At 39.5% G+C, this 5,927-nt stretch overlaps 1 long non-coding RNA gene across 1 annotated transcript; it reads left to right on the forward strand.

The window, feature by feature from the left end:
- Positions 1 to 5,113: 5,113 nt before the first annotated feature.
- Positions 5,114 to 5,622, forward strand: LOC143136693 (uncharacterized). Its single transcript, XR_012989404.1, has 3 exons — positions 5,114 to 5,344; positions 5,430 to 5,481; positions 5,557 to 5,622. It is a non-coding gene; the product is annotated as an uncharacterized LOC143136693 (long non-coding RNA).
- Positions 5,623 to 5,927: the final 305 nt, after the last annotated feature.

A 5,927-nucleotide genomic window follows, 5' to 3' on the forward strand; every position in this document is an offset into this window, starting at 1 on the left:
CACCATTATAAATTAGATATAATCAACATATTGAAGGTGCATTGCAGATGTAACCCACTCGAAAATAGCCTACTAATAGGATTACATTATTCTAGTTTAATATCTAATTTCTTGATTACTTTTAGTTATGTTATCCCTGCACACCGTATTTGTCCAGTAGGTGGCAGTGGTGGCGCTGCATAGAGGGGAAACTGCTACACTGATTCTTAGAGAAGAAGACAGAAATCGCAAACAGCAGAAGGACAGCAGAACGATAGTGAGATTTAGATTTTCCACACTGAGAAGAAAAGTTAAAAATAACATTGAAGAGCTAGTTAAAAGGGGTTTTCCCACCAAACCTACTTCTAAGGAAGGAATAACAGCAAAGGGTCGAAATTACGACAAGGAGTTTTCTCCGGCGAGTGTTTTACACGTGTTCGTCATTTATGTTAGTAGCAGACATGGCGTGATAGATGTGTTTAATGAGTTAAGCATGTAAAAGTTTTATTTTGCTGTAACTCAGTTTGTGTGAAAATGTATTGATGGTACTGCATAAGCTAAAAACCAATCGGAGTTGAACATGAGTTTAATGATTTGAAGTGCTATTTCATGCTATGTTGAAGCCATGTTAACAACGTGATATGCTAGTGCTGAAGTTTCATGTAGGCTATGTAGTGAATGTATAGATTAAAAATAAGAATGAGCTACTACAGTTCATGAATATGAGTTATATTTCCAGATCTGCTAAAATGTATCGAGAGAGTAATTTAATTGAATTGTTGCCCTGCTATGCAGGTTGTTTTTTGGTTTGGATGCATGATTTGAGAGAGTGTTCCATTGAACTGCTTCTACTCAATATTTCTTAATTTCATCGTAGCCTACAGATAAGCGCGAGATCTCACCACTTAAAAAAAAAAATACTACCCAGGTAGATGGACTTATTATTATTTTGGGGTTATTTTATCAGAGCTCTGAGGCCATTTTACTTTATATTTTTCTCAACATGTGTTTAAAAGGTTGAAAACTAAGAGAAATACTGATTTTCACAACTAAAAGGACAGAAAAGAGAAACAAGGTCATACTGTTTGATATTTGATGTTTAATAAATGCCGGCTATATGTTCTGGGTAAACTATTTTGGTACTTTCATTTGTCTACTCCTCTTGTGAAAAGTTCCTTAGAAAGGCAGCACTTCACTCTACATTAAAATAAGTGCCCCTTACACAGACAAATATGGCGTCTCAGGGGGAATCGAACCCCTCAGTCCCTCAAAACACACCTTAAAATGATTGAATGATACTACTGGTTAGGAATCCGTCATCGTAATGGTGTGTTGGGTAGACTTGTGCATGATTTGAAAAAGCTGCAGAAATGATGGCAATGAAATGGTGCTTAAAGACTAGTATGTGAATAGTTGAATGCATGTACCACATGCACAGTTAGGTTAGCTGGCATGGTAACATGTCCATGTATTATGGTTTTGCAAAATGCATTGCTGAAATAAACTCTTAAGTCATGACTGAGTATGGTATTTGTTGTCATTATAGTTGAAATTAGACTCAATGTTCCAGAAATGTAAAATGTACAGAAATAGGACCTACATGATAGTGTAATGACACTTAATGACATGTTCAGGAAACATCTCAGATGGTTCACTGTACTTTAGGTCAAAGGTAAGTATTCATGACACTGTCAGGAAACTATTTTGGTGTGTAATAGTTATTTGTGACAGCTTAATGACAAGTCAAAACTGTACCACTGTAGTTGAGGTCAAGAAAAGTATTCATGACCAATTTATAATGGCGTCATGACAGCCAATTGTTCAGGCCCATCACTTCACAAACCTAGAAGATAAGTCAGGCCAAACACAGTTATATGAACTTGTTAATGTAATAATTAAACAATTATGTCAAGTTGTCATGACAATTCATGACACTGTCAGGAAACTATTTTGGTGTGTAATAGTTCTTTGTGACAGCTTAATGACAAGTCAAAACTGTACCACTGTAGTTGAGGTCAAGGAAAGTATTCATGACACAATTATAATGGTGTCATGACAGTCAATTGTTCAGGCCCTTCACATTACAAACCTAGAAGATAAGTCAGGCCAAACACAGTTATATGTCAAGTTGTCATGACAATATCATGCCAAACACCTTGCATTTCTTTCTTGGCTATGTCAAGTCGTCATGACAATATTGTAAATGGGTTACATTTTCTTGGCTAATGTCAAGTTGTCATAATGATGACACCCAAACAATGTCAACTTGACATTCCAAAAACCGAATGACACATTATGACAACAGTCATAAACATCAATAATGTGTCATTAATGTACATGACATGTGTCATGTCATTCTTATGACGGTTACATGTCACCCTTATGTAGACCCCTTCAAATAAAGTGTTACCGAATTGGTATTTACTAGCCTACATACAGTAAGCACTCATATTCCATGTATGGGGCACATATATATTATTCATATGACACACAAACACAATTAGACAAGACCTGTTTAGTTCAAAAGCTTACTTGCCATGGCAAGGCACAGATCAGGAGTGAGATGACGAGACAAGACAAGAGACAATGTTAGTATTTATTTTGTTGTTTTTGTTGATGTTTTTTTTGGGTGTTTTTTTCTTAGCTGACAAAGACACACACATCACAAGGACATAAACACACAAGAAGAAAGAACACATATTGTATGTACTAAATGGTCAGGGAAATAGATAGTAAATCAACAGTGTAAATCATTACTAATAAATGGCTGAAAAAAAATATGTAGCAGGCCTTTTGCTGTAGAGATAATGACTCCCTATCCCTATCCATACAGGGCCGGCATTACCATCATCTTGTGATAGACTATGCATAGCGCGCGCCGAGTGGAGAGAATTTGCGCAGCTCGGACTAGGCCTACTGTCATTCTCATTGCGACTCCCCATACTGCCTCTACGTGTTGCCAGACAAAGCTGGGACAATAATGCAGCCAATCCCAGTTACACACACGAAAACACAGAGTCAATGTGAAGTCAAAATACAAAATAGTTTATTATTACATAAAGTTCATAAAACTGTAGTAACACCAACTACCGGATAGGGAGGCACAATATTACGTACGCAAATACAGTGGGGCCCACTAGTAGAATTCAGTGAAAATAATCCACCCCTTCCCAAAGGGCAATGCACATCATCAGAGCACACAAAATGCAAGCACAGCACATCACAACACCCCACAACTGTAGTATAAATGGTGAGCAACCCACAGCAACACAGCATGGATCCCCACTGCATACTCCGCCCTCAATGACTATGCCCTCCCCCAAACCCAATAGTTTGGCACACACAGAAGACTCTAATAAACAGACAGGGGAATAGGGGAGTGGAGAGGTAGTTTTGTTGGCTGGCGCCGTCCGGCCAAAAAAAAAAAAAATGAATTACCACTGTACAGTCTATAGCAAAATATTGCACTGTTCCTGCATTTTTTTTTTGTGATTAACATTTTTTATTAGAAAAGAATGAGACGTTGCATTTACAGTCACATTTAACTTGAAACATACACACCACAAACTACAGTACTACACTCACTCAGAGTCCGCGAATAGAAGACCAAACACTTCATTTCGGGTAAACTTTTTTGATGCCATTAGACGATAATCTAATGCAAATACTCGCTGACGTTGACAATATCGCTCTGATAAAGTGGCTCACATGCACACGTTGCACGCATTGATTCAATGCACTGTAGCTCGAAGGTTTTGTTTAAAGCATGACGTTTTTTGGACTCGGGGATGACGTATGACATGTCTGCCATCTAGTGGAGTGGAGGTCGAACGAAATATGACACCCTATTTGACTAAATTGGCCGTTTTATTCAGTGCCGCATCTTAGTGAGTAAACTCGACCATGGCGCCTAGAGGGTTAACAACAGGCATGCTTGTTCCATAGCGGATTGCTATTATGATGGCGTATTTGCCAGGCGCAGCCAGGAACAGTTCACAGTGCTATAGTCAGTTGGGAACAGTTTGCTATTGATTTTTCCTATTGACAAAATGTAATACAGAAATTTCACTTTCCGATGTTTTGGGATCACTCTCACTGAATCACGAGGTTATGAATGCATGGTGATATTTTTGCAATGTAATCTAACATTACCTCACTATAGACAATGCAGATCTTCTTTCAGATAAACTCTCCTCTCCTGTGCTGCTGCTGGGGCATTTGGGTTAAATGGCATCGGCATGCAGTTCAACATCACGTCTCATTAAGTCCTATAATATTTCCTAATTTATGTCATCAACACATCCGTGATTCGTGGAAATGTGTACGCTAGATTTATACATATTTTTTCACATCGGACACCACACTGATTTCCCTCGTGTAGCAATATTAGTCCTTGTAATTACAGTATGTATGGTTTGGAGAAATGGGAACTGCGTCGTATAGATGAGAGGAGCAAAGTGCATTGCGCAACACAGGCGCCCAAGCAAGCGCTCCTGCAGGTGTAAGCTACGGCTGTACCTTATCATCAGGCAACTCAACAACGAGAAACAGTTTCCAGTTGACCTAACTTTCCAACTCTGCACATATCCCATTAACTGCATGACAGTAGGCATAATATTTTATGTAAAGAAGAGTTTGTAAACACGTTATCATCAACTTAATGCACACACAACTTTTGTTTGAGCAGGAGAGAGAATAACAATGAATGGACGCAGCAACTACAGAAATTGTAGCCAAGGCTACTTGCTGCTTTCTTTTACTATCTATGGTTGCTGGTTAACAGCACATAATAAGCTGATTTAAGCTAATTCACAAACTCAAGACTTCTAGGCCATCATGGATATAAAACGTTGTTTTAAAACAACGAAGCTTCGAGTTATTTCAAATGGGCTACAACAAGGTAGGCAAAATTGTGCTGCTTGTCAAAACCTTAGCGCAGCTGGAATAATGCTTATAGGCTGGTGTTAAAGCGCACACAATGTTTAAAGCCATACACAACGGTAAATTGGAACAAAACTAAAGGTAACTTTAGCCTTTATAGGGCTGTATAAAGTTGTCCAAATTAATAGGTCATAATTAGGCATTGTGCAAAGCATTCATTCCTGCAGGCCTGTGGCCATGCATGTGTAACAGGACAAGGTCCACGCCCCTTGCTTAACCCAGTAGTGCCATTGCGAGTGGCTCTTTGCATTCGGAGGTGAGCCAATTAGCGTAGGGAAGTGGCTACTTAAATTGTAACTTTTAATTTGAAGGCTGACGTCACAGCTGCATACTGTTGGTTGTCCACCTGACTCCTGCCTTCACCGCGGGATCCCTTGTGCTCTTTTGGCCTCCTGCTCACTGCATGCATCCAGTGACATTCCTGGTAGGTTATCGTGGCATTGCGTGAGTAGTAACGTTTCCTAAATGTTGTAGGCTAGTATAGCTAACACAAACTTTGGGGGTTTTAGGATTTGCTGTCGGCTGCTGAACATGGGCCTCATAGCCGACCTCAGCTGATTGGTATGTAATTTTAACAGTCTTCAAAATAATATGTAGCTTGCGTGGGTTTTTAATTGTATCTTTTTCGTGAAGCAGAGCTTGCGGTAACACAAGGAGCGGCAACATCAAGGCATCTTGGTTCAAGTTCCGAACGCTGCTGTTTTGTTGTTTTGTTTTGACCTAAGTTGTGATGGTCGATTTTACATGTTTTGTTTATTGTATGTTTGTATACATTTTAAACTTTCACACGGGAGAAGAACTGTATACCGACGGAAGCTCTCGTCCAGTAGACCTTAACTACTGTATAAAGATACGATGTTCACCTGCCTATACTGTGCATATACTGTGCATTGTGCGTATTAGGAGTATTGGCTCCTTTGATTCTCCTCTCGTGCCGGACAGGAGCTGCAGGCCAACTGGGGTGGCGGACTATCTCGAGGTGGTGGCGTCCCTTCACTTTTCCTGCT

The sequence above is a fragment of the Alosa pseudoharengus genome, unplaced genomic scaffold (assembly GCF_046254945.1).
Source record: "Alosa pseudoharengus isolate Yale_2024_CS ecotype anadromous, Long Island Sound unplaced genomic scaffold, YU_APseudo_1.1 YU_APseudo_1.1_scf_20, whole genome shotgun sequence".
Lineage (NCBI taxonomy): Eukaryota > Metazoa > Chordata > Actinopteri > Clupeiformes > Clupeidae > Alosa > Alosa pseudoharengus.